At 45.1% G+C, this 25,932-nt stretch overlaps 1 pseudogene; it reads right to left on the reverse strand.

Annotated features, from left to right (window-relative positions):
• Positions 1 to 21,192: 21,192 nt before the first annotated feature.
• Positions 21,193 to 24,734, reverse strand: LOC119295232 (annotated as a pseudogene).
• Between the last annotated feature and the right edge of the window lie 1,198 nt (positions 24,735 to 25,932).

Raw genomic sequence — 25,932 nt, forward strand, 5'->3', positions numbered from 1 at the left:
CGGGGCGGCGGCGGCGCGGGACCGCGGCGGCGCGGCGCGGGGCGCGCGGCGGTGGGGCACGAGGCGCGGGCCGGGAGGGCCCCGCCTGGGCCCCGGCGGGCCGGCGCGCGGGGGGCGGCGAAGTGGGTGCGGGTCGCCCACGTGGCGGCGCCCGATTCGTCCGGCGGCGCGGGCGGACGTGTCTGGCCGTGCCGGATTTCGTCCGGCGGCGCGAGGGGAGCGGGGAGACTAGGGTTTCGTCCGAAAATTCGGGGGAGTGCACATATTTATAGGTAGAGGGAGCTAGGAGTGTCCAAATGAGGTGCGGTTTTCGCCCACACAATCGTGATCCGACGACGGAGAGCATGGAAGTGACTTAGATGGGTTATTGGGCTGGTTTGGAGGGGTGTTGGGCTGCAACTTAAAAGAGGCCTTTGCGGGAGTGCGATTAACCGTTGGAGTAGCAAATGAGCTCCAAACGTCCCGAAACTTGACAGGTGGTCTACCGGTGCTATACCAGGGCCACTTGGCAAGGCTCGGTCCATTTCGAGAATGTTCAACACCCGCACACAAAAAGAGACAAGAGGGGGTGCGCCGGTGCATGTGTGAGTGTCGGATTGCGAAACGGACAACGGGGAAAATGCTCGGATGCATGAGACGAACACGTATGCAAATGAGATGCACATGATGACATGATATGAGATGCATGACATGAATAAAATGCAAAACAAAAGACAAAACCCAACCACGGAGGGAATATCATATCACATCGCCGAAAATGGCAAGAGTTGGAGTTACAAATATGGAAAGTTACATCCGGGGTGTTACAGCATCTCAGTATTTCCTGAAGAGCAAGCAAGATCAGCTTGGCTACTTGATTGCCTCCACCCTGAGGATTGAGAAGGCCTTGGCCACCCTGACTCAAAACCAGGAGAGCTTGGAGAGAATCATAGAGCATAAGTTCTATGATCTTGATGTCAAGGTCACTGAGATCCAATCAGTTGTTGAGCAACTTCAGGAGGAAGTGGAGGAGAAGAAGGGAAAGTCTACTATAGATGCATTTTCTAGAGTGCCCAGAGAACAGAGATCTGCTACAGTGCCTATTCCAGACACCAGAGCTACATCATCTGCACCAGCAACAACTTCAGTGCCACCAGCTCCAGCAGCCACTCCACCAACTTCAGTTACATCGACTGATGCTTTCGTCCTTGGAGTCATCTCTACACCACCGCCTGAAGACCAAGCCTGAGAGTCATTTAGCATTATGCATTTTTTATGAACTTTTTGGTAACTTGTTGCCAAAGGGGGAGAAAAATGTATAGATCATAGGCTTCGAGAGAGAGAGTGTTGCTTTTGTTCTCTCTATTTTTTGGTGGTTGAACTTTGTGTTTGCTTGTTTGCTTGATACATTATGCCTTTTGTGAGATACTTGGATGATCATGTGTTTGATCATATGATATTCTACATTAATGCTTGTTAGATGACATTATCTCTTATATTCTCATATGATCGTTCACTTTGCTTGGTGATGAGTGCATGTGTTTAATTATTATCATTTTGAGCGCTCCACAAGGATGTATGTGACATGGAAGAGTAACCCATGATCCTAACTCATTGTGCATTTGTAGTCCAAAGCAAATCTTAAATAATGCACAAATTTAGGGGGGGGGCTCTTACTTTTCAGATACTTCTCAAAGCGACAATGTTTTTCAATTTTATTATCATTTGTCGAAGCTTTGATCTATATGTTGTCATCAATTACCAAAAAGGGGGAGATTGAAAGTGCAACTATCCCTGGGTGGTTTTGGTAATTCCTCACAACATATAGCTCATTGAGCTAATGCTATTTCAAGATAAATATTTCAGGAAAGCTCAATGATTGGCATGGCATTGATGAGAAAAGTGGACCCCTCAAAACACTAAGGACAAAAGGATTGGCTCAAGCTCAAAGCACAAGACTCTACATTTTCCATTTTAGTGATCCAAGATCACATTGAGTCTATAGGAAAAGCCAATACTATCAAGGAGGGATGAGGTGTTTCTTAATGAGGTTCTTGCTCAAAATGCTTAGTGATATGCTCCAACGCCCTCAACTACTTTCTCACATCCACATATGACCCAAACCAAAAGTCAAACTCGGCCCCACCGATTCTTTCTATCTGGCGCCACCGAGTTCAGATGTCATAGCCACTGCCACAAACTCTAGACTTTTTGGTCTCACCGATAGGGATCTCGGTCTCACCGAGATGGGATTATAATCTCTCTGTTTCCCTTCGTAATGTTTCGGTCCAACCGAGATGAGCGATCGGTCCCACCGAGAGTGCAATGCAAACTCTCTGTTTCCCTTTCGTAACGTTTCGGTCTAACCGAGATGAGCGAATCGGTCCCACCGAGTTTGCCTGACCAACTCTCTGGTTAGCTTATTACCAAAATCGGTCCCACCGAGTTTGTGTAATCGGTCTCACCGAGATTACGTTATGCCCTAACCCTAACCACATCGGTCCCACCGAGTTGACATGTCGGTCCCACTAAAAATCCTAACAGTCACATTAATTGCTAAATCGGTCTGATCGAGTTTCAGGATTCGGTCCCACTGAGATTGGTAAGTTATGTGTAACGGTTAGATTTTGTGTGGAGGCTATATATACCCCTCCACCCACTCTTCATTCATGGAGAAAGCCATCAGAACATGCCTACACTTCCAACTTACATTTTCTAAGAGAGAACCACCTATACTTGTGTTGAGGTCAAGATATTCCATTCCTACCATATGAATCTTGATCTCTAGCCTTCCCAAGTTGATTTCCACTCAAATCTTCTTTCCACCAAATCCAAATCCTGTGAGAGAGAGTTGAGTGTTGGGGAGACTATCATTTGAAGCACAAGAGCAAGGAGTTCATCATCAACACACCATTTGTTACTTCTTAGAGAGTGGTGTCTCCTAGATTGACTAGGTGTCACTTGGGAGCCTCCGACAAGATTGTGGACTTGAACCAAGGAGTTTGTAAGGGCAAGGAGATCGCCTACTTCGTGAAGATCTACCCCTAGTGAGGCAAGTCCTTCGTGGGCGACGGCCATGGTGGGATAGACAAGGTTGCTTCTTCGTGGACCCTTCGTGGGTGGAGCCCTCCGTGGACTCATGCAGCCGTTACCCTTCGTGGGTTGAAGTCTCCATCAATGTGGATGTACGATAGCACCACCTATCGGAACCACGGCTCAAAAATCTCCGTGTCTCCAATTGCGTTTGCCTCCTCAAACTCCTTCCCTTTACCTTCATATGCAATTGCTTTACATTCTGCTGCTATACTCTTAGAATTGCATGTGTAGGTTGATTTCTTGACTTGAGCTAAGTTGCTAAAATCTGCCAAGAACTAAAGTTGGGAAAAGGCAAGTTTTTATTTGGTCAAGTAGTCTAATCACCCCCCCCCCCTCTAGACATACTTTCAATCCTACAAATAGTCACGCTCTGATCAAGCTCTCCTCTAAGGCCCGGCAAAATCCTATTACGAATCATCTTTGGCGGCCACCTACTCATTGTCGCTTTGGCTATGTAGAAATGATTCCGTTTTTAATGACGAAAATGCTTCTCTTCTATAGATTATTTTGATGTACGCGCTCGCTTCATATGTGGTCTACGCTACAATGAGTGGAGTACCAACCGGTGTTCAAGGAGGTTTGCACGTGGTTGGAGCAGATGACTAGAAAAGCTTGTTCCAACAAGGTGGCGGCATAACCTCCAGATTGATCCACCAACAGTTTTGACATAGGCATAGTGTCGGTCTATAAGAATATTGTCTTCATAATTGTTTCGACCCCTCCCTCCCGACCCCGTGCGACTGCCGTCGGGCCGCACTGGGCGTCCACCACTCAACCTCCCCTCGACTCCCCGCGCATCCCCCTCCTTTCGCTGTCGTCGGCAACGTCGCTGGGCGAAGACCCTATGGCGCGGCGGCGGCGGCGGACCTCCTCTAGCGTCCCAAGATTTTGGGCGGCAACAACCTGATTTGGATCTCCCTCCTGATGAGGATGGCAGGAAGCGGCGGGGGGCGCGACGGGGGCTTGGTTGCAGCTATCGGGATTAGTAGAAGATGGTGGCAGCGGCGGCCGGGGCGCGTCCTGGGCTCGATCTAGGACCTTCAGGACTAGGTGGGTGGCTGCCTTACGTCCTCAATCTGCTGCATCTTGTCGGATTCGACGATGGCTTGCTGAAGCACTCCGGGTCTGTACCACATCACGAGGATTATGGCGGTGGTGGCCATCTCCTATGTCGGAGGTGGTCGACCTGAGGCTGGGTGATCGGATCTCGAGATCTGTAATCTAGTCCCGACTGTGAGTTGGGGATACATAGTTGCCGGTGAACACCGAGCCGACAGCGGAAGATGGCATCGTTCTGTGCCGTTACCTTGATGAAGGCATCGTCCTGTAACTACTGTCGACCCACTCATGTTGCTCCGAGGGAGATCCTACGATCAGGTTTTCCAGATCGGATGATGGCAACAATGCGGTGTGATTTCTCTCTTGGGAGCATCCTTTGTGGAGCAGCGCTATGTTGGGGATCGTTGCAGAAATTAAAAAAAATTCTACGCATCACCAAGATCAATCTATGGAGAAACTAGAAACGAGAGAGAGGGGAGTTCATCTTCATACCCTTGAAGATCGCTAAACGGAAGCGTTGCAAGAACGCAGATGAAGGAGTCATACTCGTAGCGATTCAGATCGCGGTGGATTCCGATCTAAGCGCCGAACAACGGCACCTCCATGTTCAACACACGTGCAGCCCAGTGACGTCTCCTGCGCCTTGATCCAGCAAGGAGGAGGGAGAGGTTGAGGAAGATAGCTCCAGCAATAGCACGGCGGCATGGTGGTGGTGCAGCAGCAGTTCTCCGGTAGGGCTTCGCCAAGCTCAAACGGAGGAGGAGAGGTGTTGGAGAGGGGGGGCTGCACCTTGGATATGGTGCGGCTGCCCTCCCTCCTCCCCTCTATTTATAGGGTAAAGGGAGAAGGGGGTCGTCCCCTCTAGATGAGATCTAGAGGGCGGCGGCGGCCAAGGGGAGGGGGCTTACCCCCCAAGCCAAGGGGGGCGCCCCCTTTAGGGTCCCCCCTCAACCCTAGGCGCATGGTCCCTAGGGGGGGTGCTCAGCCCACTTAGGGGCTGGTTCCCTTCCACATAGAGCCCATAGAGCCCTCCGGTGCAGGTCGACCCTCCCGGTGGACCCCCGGAACCCCTCCGGTGGTCCCGGTACAATACCGGTAAACCCTAGAATACTTCCGGTGACCGTATGATGACTTCCCATACATAAATCTTCACCTCCGGACCATTCTAGAACTCCTCATGATGTCCGGGATCTCATCCGAGACTCCGAACAACATTCGTTAATCACATACAAATCTTTCCTATAACCCTAGCGTCATCGCACCTTAAGTGTGTAGACCCTACGGGTTCGGGAATCATGTAGACATGACCGAGACAGCTCTCCGGCCAATAACCAACAGCGGGATCTGGATACTCATGTTGGCTCCCACATGTTCCATGATGATCTCATTGGATGAACCACGATGTCGAGGATTCAAGCAATCCCGTATGCAATTCCCTTTGTCAATCGGTATGTTACTTGCCCGAGATTCGATCATCGGTATCCCAATACCTCGTTCAATCTTGTTACCGACAAGTCACTTTACTCGTTCCATAATGCATGATCCCATGACCAACTACTTAGTCACATTGAGCTCATTATGATGATGCATTACCGAGTGGGCCCAGAGATACCTCTTCGTCATACGGAGTGACAAATCCTAGTCTTGATTCGTGCCAACCCAACAGACACTTTCGGAGATACCTATAGTGCACCTTTATAGCCACCCAGTTACGTTGTGACGTTTGGTACACCCAAAGCATTCGTACGGTATCCAGGAGTTGCACAATCTCATGGTCTAAGAAAATGCTACTTGACATTAGAAAATCCTTAGCAAACGAACTACACGATCTTGTGCTATGCTTAGGATTGGGTCTTGTCCATCACTTCATTCTCCTAATGATGTGATCCCGTTATCAATGACATCTAATGTGCATAGTCAGGAAACCTTGACCATCTGTTGATCAACGAGCTAGTCAACTAGAGGCTCACTAGGGACTTGTTGTGGTCTATGTATTCACGCATGTATTACGGTTTCCGGTTAATACAATTATAGCATGAACAATAAACAAGTATCATGAACAAGGAAATATAATAATAACCATTTTATTATTGCCTCTAGGGCATATTTCCAATAGTCTCCCACTTGCACTACAGTCAATAATCTAGTTACATTGTGATGAATCAAACACCCATGGAGTTCTGGTGTTGATCATGTTTTGCTCGTGGAAGAGGTTAGTCAAAGGATCTGCGACATTCAGATCCGTATGTACTTTACAAATCTCTATGTCTCCATCTTGAACATTTTCACGAATGGAGTCGAAGCGATGCTTGATGTGCCTAGTCTTCTTGTGAAACTGGGCTCCTTGGCAAGGGCAATAGCTCCAGTGTTGTCACAGAAGAGAGTCATCGGGCCCGACGCATTGGGAATAACTCCTAGGTCGGTAATGAACTCCTTCATCCAGATTGCTTCATGTGCTGCCTCCGAGGCTGCCATGTACTCCGCTTCACATGTAGATCCCGCCACGACGCTTTGCTTGCAACTGCACCAGCTTACTGCCCCACCATTCAAAATATACATGTATCCAGTTTGTGACTTGGAGTCATCCAGATCCGTGTCAAAGCTAGCATCGACGTAACCCTTTACGACGAGCTCTTCGTCACCTCCATAAATGAGAAACATATCCTTAGTCATTTTCAGGTACTTCAGGATATTCTTGACTGCTGTCCAGTGTTCCATGCCGGGATTACTTTGGTACCTCCCTACCAAACTTATGGCAAGGTTTACATCAGGTCTGGTACACAGCATGATATACATAATAGACCCTATGGCCGCGGCATAGGGGATGACACTCATCTTTTCTCTATCTTCTGCCTAGGTCGGGCATTGAGCCATGCTCAATTTCACACCTTGCAAAACAGGCAAGAACCCTTTCTTGTACAGATCCATATTGAACTTCTTCAATATCTTATCAAGGTATGTGCTTTGTGAAAGACCGATGAGGCGTCTCGATCTATCTCTATAGATCTTGATGCCTAATATGTAAGCAGCTTCTCCAAGGTCCTTCATCGAAAAACACTTATTCAAGTAGGCCTTTATGCTATCCAAAAGTTCTATATCATTTCCCATCAATAGTATGTCATCCACATATAATATGAGAAATGCTACAGAGCTCCCACTCACTTTCTTGTAAATGCAGGCTTCTCCATAAGTCTGCACAAACCCAAACGCTTTGATCATTTCATCAAAGCGAATGTTCCAACTCCGAGATGCTTGCACCAGCCCATAGATGGAGCGCTGGAGCTTGCACACCTTGTTAGCATTCTTAGGATCGACAAAACCTTCCGGATGCATCATATACAATTCTTTCTTGAGGAAACCATTAAGGAATGCCATTTTGACTTCCATTTGCCATATCACATAAACATAGAATGCGGCAATTGCTAACAAGATTCGGGTGGACTTCAGCTTCGCTACAGGTGAGAAGGTCTCATCGTAGTCAACCCCTTGAACTTGTCGGTAACCCTTAGCGACAAGCCGAGCTTTATAGATGGTAACATTACCATCCGCATCCGTCTTCTTCTTAAAGATCCATTTATTTTCTATCGCTCGCAGATCATCGGGAAAGTCTGTCAAAGTCCATACTTTGTTTTCATACATGGATCCTATCTCGGATTGCATGGCTTCAAGTCATTTGTTGGAATCTGGGCCCGCCATCGCTTCTTCATAGTTCGAAGGTTCACCATTGTCTAACAACATGATTTCCAGGACAGGGTTGCCATACCTTTCTGGTGTGGAACGTGTCCTTGTGGACCTACAAAGTTCAGTAGCAACTTGATCCGAAGTACCTTGATCATCATCATTAACTTCCTCTCTAGTTGGTGCAGGAACCACAGAAACATCTTCCTGAGCTACGCTACTTTCCGGTTCAAGAGGCAGTACTTCATCAAGTTCTACTTTCCTCCCACTTACTTCTTTTGAGAGAAACTCTTTCTCCGGAAAGGACCCGTTCTTGGCAACAAAGATCTTGCCTTCGGATCTGAGGTAGAAGGTATACCCAATGGTTTCCTTAGGGTATCCTATGAAGACGCATTTTTCCGACTTGGGTTCGAGCTTTTCAGGTTGAAGTTTCTTTACATAAGCATCGCATACCCAAACTTTTAGAAACGACAACTTAGGTTTCTTCCCAAACCATAATTCATACAGTGTTGTCTCAACGGATTTAGATGGTGCCCTATTTAAAGTGAATGTAGCTGTCTCTAAAGCGTATCTCCAAAATGATAGCTGTAAATCGGTAAGAGACATCATAGATCGCACCATATTTAATAGAGTGTGATTACGACGTTCGGACACACCGTTATGCTGAGGTGTTCCAGGCGGCGTGAGTTGTGAAACAATTCCACATTTCCTTAAGTGTGTACCAAACTCGTGACTCAAATATTCTCCCCCACGATCTAATCGTAAGAACTTTATTTTTTTGTCACGTTGATTCTCTACCTCAATCTGAAATTCCTTGAACTTTTCAAAGGTCTCAGACTTGTGTTTCATTAAGTAGACATACCCATTTCTACTTAAGTCATCAGTGAGGGTGAGAACATAACAATAGCCACCGCGAGCCTCAACGCTCATTGGACCGCACACATCAGTATGTATGATTTCAGTAAGTTGGTTGCTCGCTCCATTGTTCCGGAGAACGGAGTATTGGTCATTTTGCCCATGAGGTATGGTTCGCACGTGTCAAATGATTCGTAATCAAGAGACTCCAAAAGTCCATCTGCATGGAGATTCTTCATGCGTTTGACACCAATGTGACCAAGGCGGCAGTGCCACAAGTATGTGGGACTATCATTATCAACATTACATCTTTTGGTATTCACACTGTGAATATGTGTAACATCATGTTCGAGATTCATTAAGAATAAACCATTGACCAGCAGGGCATGACCATAAAACATATCTCTCATATAAATAGAACAACTATTATTCTCAGATTTAAATGAGTAGCCATCTCGCATTAAACGAGATCCAGATACAATGTTCATGCTCAAAGTTGGCACTAAATATAATAACTATTGAGGTTTAAAACTAAAATGGTAGGTAAATGTAGAGGCAGCATGCTGACGGCAATCACATCGACCTTGGAACCATTCCCGACGTGCATCATCACCTCGTCCTTCGCGAGTCTCTTCTTATTCCGCAGCTCCTGTTTTGAGTTACAAATATGAGCAACCGCACCGGTATCAAATACCTAGGAGCTACTACGAGTACTGGTAAGGTACACATCAATAACATGTATATCACATATACCTTTGGTATTCTGGCCTTCTTGTCCGCTAAGTACTTGGGGCAGTTCCGCTTCCAGTGACCGTTTCCCTTGCAATAAAAGCACTCAGTCTCAGGTTTGGGTCCATGCTTTGGCTTCTTCCCGGCAACTGGCTTACCGGGTGCGGCAACTCCCTTGCCGTCCTTCTTGAAGTTATTCTTACCCTTGCCTTTCTTGAAACTAGTGGTTTTATTGACCATCAACACTTGATGTTCCTTTTTGATCTCCACCTCCGCTGATTTCAGCATTGAATATACCTCAGGAATGGTTTTCACCATCCCCTGCATATTGAAATTCATCACAAAGCTCTTGTAGCTAGGTGGAAGCGACTAGAGGATTCTATCGACGACCGCGTCATCCGGGAGATTAACTCCCAGCTAAGACAAGCGGTTGTGCAACCCAGACATTTTGAGTATGTGCTCGCTGACAGAACCATTTTCCTCCATCTTACAAATGTAGAACTTGTCGGAGACTTCATATCTCTCGACCCGGGCATGAGCTTGGAAAACCATTTTTAGCTCTTGGAACATCTCATATGCTCTGTGCTGCTCAAAACGTTTTTGGAGCCCCGGTTCTAAGCTGTAAAGCATGTCGCACTGAACCAGGGAGTAATCATCACTACGCGACTACCAGGCATTCATAACGTCTTGAGTTGCTCGGAAAACGGGTGCTTCACCTAGCGGTGCATCTAGGACATATGCTTTCTTGGCAGCTATGAGGATGATCCTCAAGTTCCGGACCCAGTCCGCATAGTTGCTACCATCGTCTTTCAGCTTGGTTTTCTCTAGGAACGCGTTGAAGTTGAGGGCAACATTAGCGTGGGCCATTTGATCTACAAGACATATTGCAAAGTTTTTAGACTAAATTCATGATAATTAAGTTCATCTAATCAATTTATTTAATGAACTCCCACTCAGATAGACATCCCATTAGTCATCTAAGTGATACATGATCCGAGTCAACTAGGCCGTGTCCGATCATCACGTGAGACGGACTAGTCATCATCGGTGAACATCTTCATGTTGATCGTATCTGCTATACGACTCATGTTCGACCTTTCGGTCTCTTGTGTTCCGAGGCCATGTCTATACATGCTAGGCTCGTCAAGTCAACCTAAGTGTTTTGCATGTGTAAATCTGGCTTACACCCGTTGTATGCGAACGTCAGAATCTATCACACCCGATCATCATGTGGTGTTTCGAAACAACAAAATTTCACAATGGTGCACAGTTAGGGGGAACACTTTCTTGAAATTTTATGAGGGATCGTCTTATTGATGCTACCGTCTTTCTAAGCAAATAAGATGCAAAAACATGATAAACATCACATGCAATCAAATAGTGACATGATATGTCCAATATCATTTTGCTCCTTTTGATCTCCATCTTCGGGGCACCATGATCATCATCATCACCAGCATGACACCATGATCTCCATCATCATGATCTCCATCATCGTGTCTTGTCTCACCAACTATTACTTCTACTACTATGGCTAACAGTTTAGCAATAAAGTAAAGTAATTACATGGGTTATTCAATGACACGCAAGTCATACAATAAATTAAGACAACTCCTATGGCTCCTACCGGTTGTCATACTCATCGACATGCAAGTCATGATTCCTATTACAAGAACATGATCAATCTCATACATCACATATATCATTCATCACATCCTTTTGGCCATACCACATCACACGACATATGCTGCAAAAACAAGTTAGACGTCCTCTAATTGTTGTTGCAAGTTTTTACGTGGCTGCTATAGGTTTCTAGCAAGAACATTTCTTACCTACGCCAAAACCACAACGTGATATGCCAGTTTCTATTTACCCTTCATAAGGACCCTTTTCATCGAATTTGATCTGACTAAAGTGGGAGAGACAAACACCCTCTAGCCACCTTATGCAACTAGTGCATGTCAGTCGGTGGAACCTGTCTCACGTAAGCGTACATGTAAGGTCAGTCCGGGCCGCTTCATCCCACGATGCCGCCGAATCAAGATAAGACTAGTAACAGCAAGTAAATTGACAAAATCGACGCCCACAACAACTTGTGTTCTACTCGTGCATAGAAACTACGCATAGACCTAGCTCATGATGCCACTGTTGGGGATCGTTGCAGAAATTAAAAAAAATTCTACGCATCACCAAGATTAATCTATGGAGAAACTAGCAACGAGAGAGAGGGGAGTTCATCTTCATACCCTTGAAGATCTCGAAACGGAAGCGTTGCAAGAACGCGGATGAAGGAGTCGTACTCGTAGCGATTCAGATTGCGGTGGATTCCGATATAAGCGCCGAACAACGGCACCTCCGTGTTCAACACACGTGCAGCCACGTGACATCTCCCGCGCCTTGATCCAGCAAGGAGGAGGGAGAGGTTGAGGAAGACAGCTCCAGCAGCAGCACGACGGCGTGGTGGTGGTGGAGCAGCAGTTCTCCGGCAGGGCTTCGCCAAGCTCAAACGGAGGAGGAGAGGTGTTGGAGAGGGGGAGGGCTGCGCCTTGGATGTGGTGCGGCTGCCCTCCCTCCTCACCTCTATTTATAGGGTGAAGGGGGAAGGGGCCAGCCCCTCTAGATGAGATCTAGAGGGGGGACGGCGGCCAAGGGGAGGGAGCTTGCCCCCCAAGCCAAGGGGGGCGCCCCCTTTAGGGTCCCCCCCAACCCTAGGCGCATGGGCCCTAGGGGGTGGCGCTCAGCCCACTTAGGGGCTGGTTCCCTTCCACATACAGCCCATAGGGCCCTCCGGGGCAGGTGGACCCTCCCGGTGGACCCCCGGAACCCCTTCGGTGGTCCCGGTACAATACCGGTAAACCCCCGAATACTTTCAGTGACCGTATAATGACTTCCCATACATAAATCTTCACCTCCAGACCATTCTGGAACTACTCGTGACGTCTGGGATCTCATCCGGGACTCCGAACAACATTCGGTAATCACATACAAATCTTCCCTATAACCGTAGCGTCATCGAACCTTAAGTGTGTAGACCCTACGGGTTCAGGAATCATGCAGACATGACCGAGACAGCTCTATGGCCAATAACCAACAGGGGGATCTGGATACCCATGTTGGCTCCCACATGTTCCATGATGATCTCATCGGATGAACCACGATGTTGAGGATTTAAGCAATCCCGTATGCAATTCCCTTTGTCAATCGGTACATGATACGTCTCCAATGTATCTATAATTTTTGATTGTTCCATGCTATTATATTACCTGTTTTGGATGTCTATAGGCTTTACTTTACACTTTTATATCATTTCTGGGACTAACCTACTAACCGGAGGCCCAACTCGAATTGCTTTTTTTTTGCCTATTTTAGTGTTTCGAAGAAAAGGAATATCAAACACAGTCCAAACGGAATGAAACCTTCAGGAGCGATCTTTTTGGAACAAACGTGATCCAGAGGACTTGGAGTGGAAGTCAAGAAACAAGCGAGGCGGCCACGAGGGTGCCCGGCGCGCCCCCTACAGGTGGGCGCGCCCCCATCCTCATGGGCCCCTCGATCATCTACTAACGTACTCCTTCCTCCTATATATACCCATGTACCCCGAAAACATCAGGGGAGCCAACGAAAAACTACTTCCACCACCGTAACCTTCTGTATCCGCAAGATCCCATCTTGGAGCCGGCGCCGGCACTCCGTCGGAGGGGGAATCCACCATGGAGGGCCTCTACATCAACTCCAAGGCCTCTACGATGAGTTGTGAGTAGTTTACCACAGACCTTCGGGTCCATAGTTATTAGCTAGATGGCTTCTTCTCTCCCTTTGAATCTCAATACAAAGTTCTCCTACCTCTTCTTGGAGATCTATTCGATGTAACTCTTTTTGCGGTGTGTTTGTCAAGATCCGATGAATTGTGGGTTTATGATCAAGTTTATCTATGAGAAATATTTGAATCTCCTCTGAATTCTTTTATGTGTGACTAAGTTATCTTTGCAAGTCTCTTCGAATTATCGGTTTGGTTTGGCCCACTAGATTGATCTTTCTTGCAATGGGAGAAGTGCTTAGCTTTGGGTTCAATCTTGCGGTGTCCTTTCCCAGTGACAGCAGGGGCAGCAACGCACGTATTGTATTGTTGCCATCGAGGATAAAAAGATGGGGTTTATATCATATTGCATGAGTTTATCCCTCTACATCATGTCATCTTTCTTAAAGTGTTACTCTGTTCTTCATGAACTTAATACTCTAGATGCATGCTGGATAGCGGTCGATGTGTGGAGTAATAGTAGTAGATGCAGGCAGGAGTCGGTCTACTTATCACGGACGTGATGCCTATATACATGATCATGCCTAGACAATCTCATAATTATTCGCTTTTCTATCAGTTGCTTGACAGTAATTTGTTCACACAACGTAATAATTATGCTATCTTGAGAGAAGCCACTAGTGAAACCTATGGCCCCCGGGTCTATCTCTTATCATATAAGCTTTCAATCTACTTTTATTTGCATCTTTACTTTTCCAATCTATATCATAAAATACCAAAAATATATTTATCTTATCATATTATCTCTATCAGATCTCACTTTCGCAAGTGGTCGTGAAGGGATTGACAACCCCTTTATTGCGTTGGTTGCGAGTTCTTGTTTTGTTTGTGTAGGTGCGTGGGACTTGTGAGTAGCCTCCTACTGGATTGATACCTTGGTTCTCAAAAACTGAGGGAAATACTTACACTACTGTGCCGCATCACCCATTCCTCTTCAAAGAAAACCAACGCAAGCTCAAGATGTAGCAAGAAGGATTTCTGGCGCCATTGCGGGGGAGGTCTTCGCTCAAATCAAGACATACCAAGTACCCATCACAAACTCATCCCCTCGCATTTACATTATTTGCCATTTGCCTCTCGTTTTCCTCTCCCCACTTCACCCTTGATGTTTTATTCGCCCTCTCTTTCCCAATATCTTTCTCCTCTCTCTTTCGCTTGTCATTCATGTGCCTTCCTGCCTTGATGGCTTTGCCTAAAAACGTTGATCTCCATCTTAAAAGATTGGATGATATTGAATTAAACATTAGAAGCTTTATGACCTTGCAATTTGAGCACAATAGTTTCTTTAGAAAAGATCTTAAAGAACAAAAGGGCTTTATGGAATTCATGAATAAAGAGCTTGATGATATGTCTAAAGAGTTTTATGGTTTGAATTCTCGGATTGCTTGTCTTGAAAAATCTATTGCCCAAATTTCTGATAAGCAGGCCACCTTGGTCAATAAGATAGCTGCCAAACCAGAAGGGCTAGGAGAAAATAATGATGAATATCTAAAAGGTATAGATGTGTCCCCTATTAAATCTTTCTTTTGCAACATGAATCTTAATAATGATGGGACTGGAGATGAGTCAACTTTAGTTAAAAGGTGTCCCAATAATTCGGAGTTTTTAGATCTTGATGCTAAATTTGGTAAAAGTGGGATTGGAGAGGTCAAGACTTTAAATAGCATTGAACCCAATATATTGGATTTCAAGGAATTTAATTATGATAATTGTTCTTTGGTAGATTGTATTTCCTTGTTGCAATCCGTGTTGAAATCTCCTCATGCTTATAGTCAAAATAAAGCCTTTACCAAACATATTGTTGATGCCTTGATGCAATCTTATGATGAAAAACTTAATTTGGAAGTTTCAATATCTAGAAAACTTAATGATGAGTGGGAACCTACTATAAAGATTAAAATTAAATATTATGAGTGTTTTGCTTTGTGTGATTTGGGTGCTAGTGTTTCCACAATTCCAAAAACTTTATGTGATATTCTAGGTTTCCATGATCTTGATGATTGCTCTTTAAATTTGCACCTTGCGGATTCCACCATTAAAATGCCTATGGGAAGGATCAATGATGTTCTCATTATTGCAAATAGGAACTATGTGCCCGTAGACTTTATCGTTTTTGACATTGATTGCAATCTTTCATGTCCTATTATTATTGGTAGACCTTTCCTTAGAATGATTAGTGCGATTATTGATATGAAGGAAGGAAATATTAGATTCCAATTTCCATTAAGGAAAGGCCTAGAGAACTTTCCAAGAAAGAAAGTCAAATTACCTTATGAATCTATCATGCGAGCTACTTATGAATCAAATGCCAAAAATGGCACTACTTAGATCTATCCTCGCTTTTATGCCCAACTTGGGCCGTTAAACAATAGTGCTAGTTGGGAGGCAACCCAATTTTATTTTAGTTTCTTTGTTTTTCCTCCTGTTTAGTAATAAATTTTGCATCTACTTTCTGTTTAGATTTGTTTTCTTGTTTTAATTAGTGTTTGTGCCAAGTAGAACCTATAGGATAACCTATGGTAAGAGTTAATTTGATTCTGCTGAAAAACAGAAACTTTGTGCTCACAAGAAAAAATTCAATAAATCACAGAAACATGCTTTTGCGTTGATTCATTTTGCTGTAGATCAATAGACAAATTTCCTAGGACGTCCTATTTTTGTAGTATTTTTAAGGTTCTAGAAGTATTCGAAAGTTACAGGTTGCTACAGACTGTTCTGTTTTTGACAGATTCTGCTTTTAGTGTGTTGTTTGCTTATTTTGATGCATCTATGGCTAGTATGTAGGGGTATGAACCATAGAGAAGTTGGAATACAGTAGGTTTAACACCAATATAAATAAAGAATGAGTTCATTACAGTACCTTATGTGGTGGTTTTTCTTTCTTGCACTAACAGAGCTTATGAGATTTCCTGTTGAGTTTTGTGTTGTGAAGTTTTCAAGTTTTGGGTAAAGATTTGATGGATTATGGAATGAGGAGTGGCAAAAGCCTAAGCTTGGGGATGACTATGGCATCCCAAGATATTCAAGGATAACCAAAAGCTTAAGCTTGGGGATGCCCCAGAATGCATCCCCTCTTTCGCCTTCGTCTATCGGTAACTTTACTTGGAGCTATATTTTTATTCACCACATGATATGTGTTTTTCTTGGAGCATCGTGTATGATATTAGTCTTTGCTTGTTATTTTACCACAATCATCCTTGCTGTACACACCTATTGGAAGAGAAATACTTGATTTGAAATTTGTTAGAATACTCTATGTGCTTCACTTATATCTTTTGAGATAGATGATTTTTGCTCTAGTACTTCACTTATATCTTTTAGAGCACGGTGGTGGCTTAATTTTGTAGAAATTATTAGTCTCTCATGCTTCACTTATATTATTTTGAGAGTCTTTTAGAACATCATGGTATTTGCTATGGTTATAAAATTAGTCCTAGAATGGTGGGCATCCAAGTTGGGTATATAAAAACTATCATAGGAAGTGAATTGAATACTATGATCAACTTGATGCTTAATAATTGTTTTGAGATATGAAGGTGGTAATATTAGAGTCATGCTAGTTGATGTAATTGTGAATTTAAGAAATACTTGTCTTGAGGTTTGCAAATCCCGTAGCATGCACGTATGGTAACCGTTGTGTGACAAATTTGAAGCATGAGGTGTTATTTGATTGTCAACCTTATGAGTGGCAGTCGGGGACGAGCGATGGTCTTTTCCTACCAATCTATCCCCCTAGGAGCATGCATGTAGTGCTTGGTTTTTGATGACTTGTAGATTTTTGCAATAAGTATGTGAGTTCTTTATGACTAATGTTGAGTCCATGGATTATACGCACTCTCACCTTCCATCATTGCTAGCCTCTTCGGTACCGTGTATTGCCCTTTCTCACCTTGAGAGTTGGTGCAAACTTCGCCGGTGCATCCAAACCCCGTGATACGATATGCTCTATCACACATAAACCTCCTTATATCTTCCTCAAAACAGCCACCATACCTACCTATTATGGCATTTCCATAGCCATTCCGAGATATATTGCCATGCAACTTTCCACCGTTCCGTTCATCATGACATGCATCATTATTGTCATATTGCCTTGCATGATCATGTAGTTGACACCATATTTGTGGCAAAGCCACCATGCATAATTTTTCCTACATGTCACTCTTGATTCATTGCCCATCCCGGTACACAACCGGAGGCATTCATATAAAGTCATACTTTGCTCTAGTATCTAGTTGTAAATAAATAGAAGTGTGATGGTCATCATTATTAATTAGAGCATTATCCCTTAAAAAGGACAAAAAGAAAAAAGGCCAAAGAAAAAAAAGAAAGGCAAAAAAAGAAAGGCCCAAAATAAAAATAAATAAAAAAGGGAACAATGTTACTATCTTTTTCCACATTGTGCTTCAAAGTAGCACCATGTTTTTCATATAGAGAGTCTCATTTGTTGTCTCTTTCATATACTAGTGGGAATTTTTTATTATAGAACTTGGCTTGTATATTTCAACGATGGGCTTCCTCAAAATGCCCTAGGTCTTCATGAGCAAGCAAGTTGGATGCACACCCACTTTCTTTTGTTGAGTTTTCATACATTTATAGCTCTAGTGCATCCGTTGCATGGCAATCCCTACTCCTCATGTTGACATCAATTGATGGGCATCTCCATAGCCCATTGATTAGCCTCGTCAATATGAGACTTTCTTCCTTTTTGTCTTCTCCACATACCCTCATTATCATATTCTATTCCACCCATAGTGATATATCCATGGCTCACGCTCATGTATTGCGTGAAGGTTAAAAAAGTTTGAGATTACTAAAGTATGAAACAATTGCTTGGCTCATCATCGGGGTTGTGCATGATGAGAGCATTCTTGTGTAACCAAAATGAAACATGACCAAACTATATGATTTTGTAGGGATGAACTTTCCTTTGCCATGTTATTTTGAGAAGACATGATTGCTTAGTTAGTATGCTTGGAGTATTATTATCCTTTTTGTCAATATGAACTTTTATTTTGAATCATTTGGATCTGAACATTCATGCCACAATAAATAGAAATACATTGAGAAATATGCTAGGTCGAATTTCACATCAAAAATTCTGTTTTTATCATTTACCTACTCGAGGACGAGCAGGAATTAAGTTTGGGGATGCTTGATACGTCTCCAACGTATCTATAATTTTTGATTGTTCCATGCTATTATATTACCCGTTTTGGATGTTTATGGGCTTTACTTTACACTTTTATATCATTTTTGGGACTAACCTACTAACCGGAGGCCCAACCCGAATTGCTGTTTTTTGCCTATTTCAGTGTTTCAAAGAAAAGAAATATCAAACGGAGTCCAAACGAAATGAAACCTTCGGGAGCGATCTTTTTGAAACAAACGTGATCCAGAGGACTTGGAGTGGAAGTCAAGAAACAAGCAAGGCGGCCACGAGGGTGCCCGGCGCGCCCCCTACAGGTGGGCGCGCCTCCCACCCTCGTGGGCCCCTCGATCATCCACCGACGTACTCCTTCCTCTATATATACCCATGTACCCCGAAAACATCAGGGGAGCCAATGAAAAACTATTTCCACCACCGTAACCTTATGTATCCGCGAGATCCCATCTTGGAGCCGTCGTCGGTGCTCCGCCGGAGGGGGAATCCACCACAGAGGGCCTCTACATCAACTCCAAGGCCTCTCCGATGAGTTGTGACTAGTTTATCACAGACCTTCGGGTCCATAGTTCTTAGCTAGATGGCTTCTTCTCTCCCTTTGAATCTCAATACAAAGTTCTCCTTCCTCTTCTTGGAGATCTATTCGATGTAACTCTTTTTGCGGTGTGTTTGTCGAGATCCGATGAATTGTGGGTTTATGATCAAGTTTATCTATGAGAAATATTTGAATCTTCTCTGAATCTTTTTATGTATGATTAAGTTATCTTTGCAAGTCTCTTTGAATTATCGGTTTGGTTTGGCCTACTAGATTGATCTTTCTTACAATGGGAGAAGTGCTTAACTTTGGGTTCAATCTTGCGGTGCCCTTTCCCAGTGACAGCAGGGGCAGCAAGGCACGTATTGTATTGTTGCCATCGAGGATAAAAAGATGAGATTTATATCATATTGCATGAGTTTATCCCTCTACATCATGTCATCTTTCTTAAAGTGTTACTCTGTTCTTCATGAACTTAATACTCTAGATGCATGTTGGATAGCGGTCGATGTGTGGAGTAATAGTAGTAGATGCAGGCAGGAGTCGGTCTACTTGTCACGGACGTGATGCCTATATACATGATCATGCCTAGATAATCTCATAATTATTCGCTTTTCTATCAATTGATCGACAGGAATTTGTTCACCCACCGTAATAATTATGCTATCTTGAGAGAAGCCACTAGTGAAATCTATGGCCCCCGGGTCTATCTCTTATCATATAAGCTTTCAATCTACTTTTATTTGCATCTTTACTTTTCCAATCTATATCATAAAATACCAAAAATATATTTATCTTATCATATTATCTCTATTAGATCTCACTTTCGCAAGTGGCCGTGAAGGGATTGACAGCCCCTTTATTGCGTTGGTTGCAAGTTCTTGTTTTGTTTGTGTAGGTGCGTGGGACTTGTGAGGAGCCTCCTACTGGATTGATACCTTGGTTCTCAAAAACTGAGGGAAATACTTACGCTACTGGGCTGCATCATCCTTTCCTCTTCAAAGAAAACCAACGCAAGCTCAAGACGTACCAGTACGTTACTTACCCGAGATTCGATCATCGGTATCCCAATACCTTATTCAATCTCGTTACCGGCAAGTCACTTTACTCGTTCCGTAATGCATGATCCCGTGACCAACTACTTAGTCACATTGAGCTCATTATGATGATGCATTACCGAGTGGGCCCAGAGATACCTCTCCGTCATACGGAGTGACAAATCCCAGTCTTGATTCGTGCCAACCCAACAAACACTTTCGGAGATACCTGTAGTGCATCTTTGTAGCCACCCAGTTACGTTGTGACGTTTGGTACACACAAAGCATTTCTACGATATACGGGAGTTGCACAATCTCATGGTCTAAGGAAATGATACTTGACATTAGAAAAGCCTTAGCAAACGAACTACACGATCTTGTGCTATGCTTAGGATTGGGTCTTGTCCATCACATCATTCTCCTAATGATGTGATCCCATTATCAATGACATCCAATGTCCATACTCAGGAAACCATGACCATCTGTTAATCAACAAGCTAGTCAACTAGAGGCTCACTAAGGACTTGTTGTGGTCTATGTATTCACACATGTATTACGGTTTCCGGTCAATACAATTATAGCATGAACAATAGACAATTATCATGAATAAGGAAATATAATAATAACCATTTTATTATTGCCTCTAGGGCATATTTCCAACACGCTCGAAGTCAGAGGTAGGAGATGGAGCGGCTTCGTCTTGCACGGAGCTTCAGTGAAGATGTCAAGTCATGCCTGACCGACAGGTGCTACGCTTTGTCATGCCTGGTCGGCAGGTGCTACACACGACAGATCTTCTAGAGACTTCAAGCTGTGTCGGCTAGTGGTACCTGGTGGCCTGGTGCTGAGGTGTACTGGCGGCGACCGCGATTTGCTCAGCAGTTTGCGCACACGGAGGTGATGACGTTGGGCGCCGTGGTGGCGTCGACGACAGCTAAACCGAGCAAAGATGATGCGTCAATACAGCTCTGAAGATGGAGCGGTGACAGTTGGCGGCCGCGGCCTCTGAGAGCGTCCCGGACCGGTGTGTGCCTCATACCCGGCAAGTGGCTTGGTTGGGACCTCAGGTCTTAGATGTTAGGCTTGGCTCCCTTCATTAACTAGGTAGGAGTAGCAACAGATGTTGCCTAGACGATGGCTTCAGAGTTACTGCTGTATTTCTTTCTAAGGTATTTTATGAATAATTAATAAAGTGACCACATGCAACGCCCAGATGCAGAGGCCGGGGGTCTTCCTCCTTTTCTAAAAAAAATAAGAGTATTGTAGTTTCATTTCTTTGTACCAGACTATTCAGTATTGGCTGTGTGCAACTTAGTTATGCAGAGGCCGTGTGTCACTCATAATGATTTATATCCGCTTGATGCTACATTTAAGATAATAAAAGCGCACTTTGTCGAAAAAGCTACCCATCGTCAAGGTCGCCAAATCATGTTAAAGCAGAAGAAACCTCTGAGGGGCCCATATTGCTCAAAACAGAAGTGCTCTGTTTCCTCATCGCAGAGGATGATGCCACCAGCCCCTGGTTAAGTAGTGCTGGAATGCTAGTTTCTTGAATGGCACTTTCAGCTGGCTCTGACGCTATAGTGTAGTCTGCAAGCTCACTTTGTGCTGCATCAACAGATTTGAGCAGCAAAACCTTTGGCCTGTTCGGATGCTTCCTAGCAGCCTTCTCCCATGTTCCTCTTGTTGTTGGAGTGACTCTAGGGTCAAGAGTGACCTCCTTGAGATGTTTGAGATATTCTATTTTGAGGTCAGAAAGGCCATGCAGATCTTTACAGAGCAGCTGGAGTGTGACAAGGAATGGCAGAGCCCCTTCTTCTATTGTGGGGAAAGTTGGACATCGCAGCTCCAAAGAAAGGCGTAGAAGCCTGCAGAACGCCTGGTCTCTTACGACGAATTTCTCAAGGTCATGAGCAACCAGTTTCAAGTACTGCAGGTAGCTCAAATTACTCAAAGCTTCAAGAACACCCGCTGTCAATCTAGTAGACGAAAGGCATAGCTCCCTGAGGCCCCGAAGTGACACAACAAACTGAGGCAGTGCAGCCAAGTCGCCATGCAATTTCAGTGAACTGAGGTAGCAGGGTCCTTTTAAGGAATTCAGGAGCCCTTCACAGCATTTGCCGAAATGAAGCGATAAAGAGCGAGAACCAACATTTGCCTGCTTTTCATCCTCAATGAACTGCTGAATGGCCTCCTTAAGATCAGTTTGGTCAGCGCAGCCTGCAGGCGACTCACACAAAATCTTCACCTTACTCAGTTTATTCATATAACCCATAAGATGCAGGAACCCTCCACTTCTGTCGGTAACAAATCCTGCTAGCGTTTCTAAGTTACTTTTTCCTTTGGAGAGAAACTCATGTACTTCACTTTTTGGCTTGACTATATCTGTAAGCTTAAACTTCCCAAATAAGTGAATTAAAGACGGCAACTGGAAGACTTCTACATGCAGTATCTGTACCTTTGTTCTCCTTACATCAAGTGATACCAAATGTTTCAGTTTAACAATATCTCTTGGAATTGTGGTAACACCACCCCCAAGGCTCAGATATTTTAGAAGCAGCAGGTTGCATATGTCTTTGACATGATCATCCTTCAACTCCTCACATTTTTCAAGATCCAATACTCACAGAAGATGGTACTTGCTGAGGTCCAATACAGTTTGACTTGCCTTCCCGAAGATTGCTAGAGACCGGACAAGTGATAAATCAACATTGTTGAAACTGTCAGCATCTGTAGCAGAGCTATCATGGAGAGAAAGCCGACGAACGTATTTGGGCTCTATCTTGTCATTGCAAAACAAAGTAACGAAGTTCTGAGAGATGGACATGTGCAAAATGAACTCGCGCATCATGCCATATGTTTGACAAGTCTTCACATTATCATTGTTGCTCAAGTTGATTGGCTCAATGATGTTTCGGTCCATGAGGGCATTGAAAGCAGCTATGGGATCAGGGGAGCTCGGCGAAGGTTGCGGTTCTACAAATCCCTCGGCAAGCCATCGTCTCAAAAGACTTTTCTTCCGATGGGACGATTACTTGGGAACATACCAAAATATAGCAAGCAGGCTTTGAGAGCATGGCTAAGCAGAGTGGTGTAGTTATGAATCAGCACACGTCGCATTTTTTCGAAGCTCTTGTCATTCTCCAGGTGATAACCTATCTGGGTGCAGACGTCTTCACAGCTAGGTCCTGTTGGCCAACCCTTTGCTTGCAAGAATTCACCTATTGTCACCAGCGCAAGTGGTTGGCCATCACATTTCTTCAAAACTTCTGCTGGATCAGGCTGCTTGTAACATGAATATTTGTCCGGACAAGCTTTCTTGGTGAACAATTGTTTCGAGCACATTTTATCAAGTCTGCTCATTTTGTGAACATAACCATTACTAGAACTGCAGGCATTAGCTACTGACTGAATAGTCATCGTCACCAGTATTCTACTGCTAATATCCTTATCTGCTGGCAAGGCAGATTTGATGGTTTTCCACTGATCTTCTGTTCGAATGTCATCGATCACAATGAAATATCTGAAAGACAGATCATGAAGAAATATAAGTACACACAGATCATTTTTTGAAGCAAAAATACGACCTTCCATTTATAACACACCCATTAGTAGAACTTGTCTCCATTTACAGATTTTTGGGGTTTAGACCAACAATTTGTGAATGTTTTTGTCATTTGTACTATCACAAATTGGGCTGCTCATCATTAAGATTTGGATCACGTTTCGTTTAGTTTTCATTCAAGCTGACTAGCAAGAAAATACCATACTGGTGCATCCGTGGCAGATAAAACAGAGATGTTTCTTGAAATTATAGGTGCAAAGGCGAAATGAATCAGGCAAAGCCCAAAGTCGATTACCTCTTCTTCACCAGCTGTTGTTTGAGTTCTGCACAGAGTTGTCCGACATCGGAGGTCTCCAGTACATTTTTCCCCTGGCAAGGAGAAGGAGGGGCGCCGGAGCTAAGTTTCCGGAGCATCTCCGCTAGCACCTCCCATGGGCTCTTCAGCGCCGCATAAACCCACGCGTGCCTCTCAAATCTCTCGCTGCGGGTTTCTCGGTTGTACACTTCCGCGGCGAGGGCGGTCTTCCCCAAGCCGCAAAACCCGACGACGGCGATCGCCTTCAGATGGCTAGGCCGCCCCTCAGCCAGCTGCTCCAGCAGCTCCGCGAGGGGCTCGTCGACGCCGACCAGATCCGCGTCAAGGATGCGCGGATCGGACGGGCAAGAGGGCGATTCATCCACCGGCTGGGTAGCAGAAGAGGGCCGGCCGCCGTCGCCGGCGGGGAAGCCGGCCGCGTACCTCCGCTTCCGCTCGTGCGCTTCCTTCGCCATGTGCCTGAGCCGCTGCATCTCCCGAGCGAGCTGCGCGCCGGTCTTGAGCGCCTTGGGGGGCCGAAGCCGAACGCTCCGGCGGAGGAAGGACGCCTGCCGCTCCCAGGTGGCGCGATACATGAGGCCGTCGATGCAGTCCTCTATGCCGTGGGCCAGCTCGCGCAGGTCCTGGATGGACAAGCGCGCGGTGGAGGAGGCCGCTGAGAGCTCGTCGTCGTCGTCGTCGATGGCGCCGACGATCATGCGGAGCTCCTTCACGAGGAACCTGACGTCGCTCTTGACGCCCTTGTGCAGCTTGTACTTGTCGTCGATGAGAGAGAAGAGCCTCGGCAGGATGACCTTGATGAATCCGCCCAGAAGAGCCGCCTCCATCGCCGTCTCCGAGCTATGCTCGCTCCACTCAGCGGAGCTCCCTGGCCGAGAAGGTGGGGAGGGAAGGAAGAGCAGCCGAACAGAGTAGGGAGATTATCCTGCAAATTTAATGGAGATTGGAGAAAGAAAAGGGGAGCGAGGAAAAAGAGAGGACTAGACTTAGGGAGGGGAGATTGGATCATTTGCCCCATTTTACTTGGGCATTAGATGATTTGCCCCATTTTACATAGGATTAGATCATTTGCCCCACTTTTCATTTTTCTTTTAATGATTTGCCCTTTTCAATTACTGTAATCATTTTCGATTTTGTATCCCTTTTTTCTCCATGCGAAAAGACACAATTACCCCTATGGCTAATTTACAATTCTTCTCTGCTTTTGGACTGATATTGCATCGACGAGCTCACTATTCTTCTTTCCCCTGTTCTTCTTTCCCCAGTACACATACCAGAGGAGGCCGACGATGGCACCTTGGCCCTGATCTTGACAGCAGCGGCCTAGCGCGGCAGCTCCCGCTGCAGATCGTCGGCCGGCGCCGGCTGCTCCCGCTGCAGCTCGGCGGACCGGCGTGTCCCGGGGCTCCCACTGCGGCTCCTCGGCCCAGGGCGGCGGCTCCCGCTGCAGCTCGGCGGACCGGCGGTTCCCGGGGCTCCCGCCGCAGCTCGACGGACCAGCGGGTTCCATGGCTCCCGCTGCAGCTCCTCGGCCCGGGGCGGAGACTCCCGCTGCAGCTCGGCGAACCGGCGGGTTCCGGGCTCCAGCTGCAGCTCGGCAGATGGCGCGCTCGTTGCTGGTAAAAATTACCTTCTTCCAATGATTCATGGATTTACAATTTTGTTGTGTGTCAGCTCGTTGCGTTGCCGGTAATAGCTATGGCTGGACGACAGTGTTGATAGTACTAATTACCCTATCAGCTGGTACTGCTTCAATCACGGAGCTGGGTACATTATATAAAATGCTTTGTTCAGTTATCTCCTCCAGATGCTTCAGACTTTAATTGTATCACACTGAAAATATATATGCTTCATCTCTTGCTGGATCTCCTTTAGTCACTGGTCAGAGATCTATATATATGGTGTGCATCCTGGCATATGCATTTCGTTGGAAATTGACAGCATATAACATCTTCATAGATTAAAAAAAAAGACTGACAACATATGTTCACTTAGCACATGGAATTGAGAGAATATATCACACCGAAATCACGAACTGATGCCACAAAAAGGTTGCTTGGTTCAAGTGACATGATAAATTAATCCGAGTTTACATCAAGCAA

This window comes from Triticum dicoccoides, chromosome 4B (genome assembly GCF_002162155.2).
Source record: "Triticum dicoccoides isolate Atlit2015 ecotype Zavitan chromosome 4B, WEW_v2.0, whole genome shotgun sequence".
Taxonomy (NCBI): Eukaryota; Viridiplantae; Streptophyta; class Magnoliopsida; order Poales; family Poaceae; genus Triticum; species Triticum dicoccoides.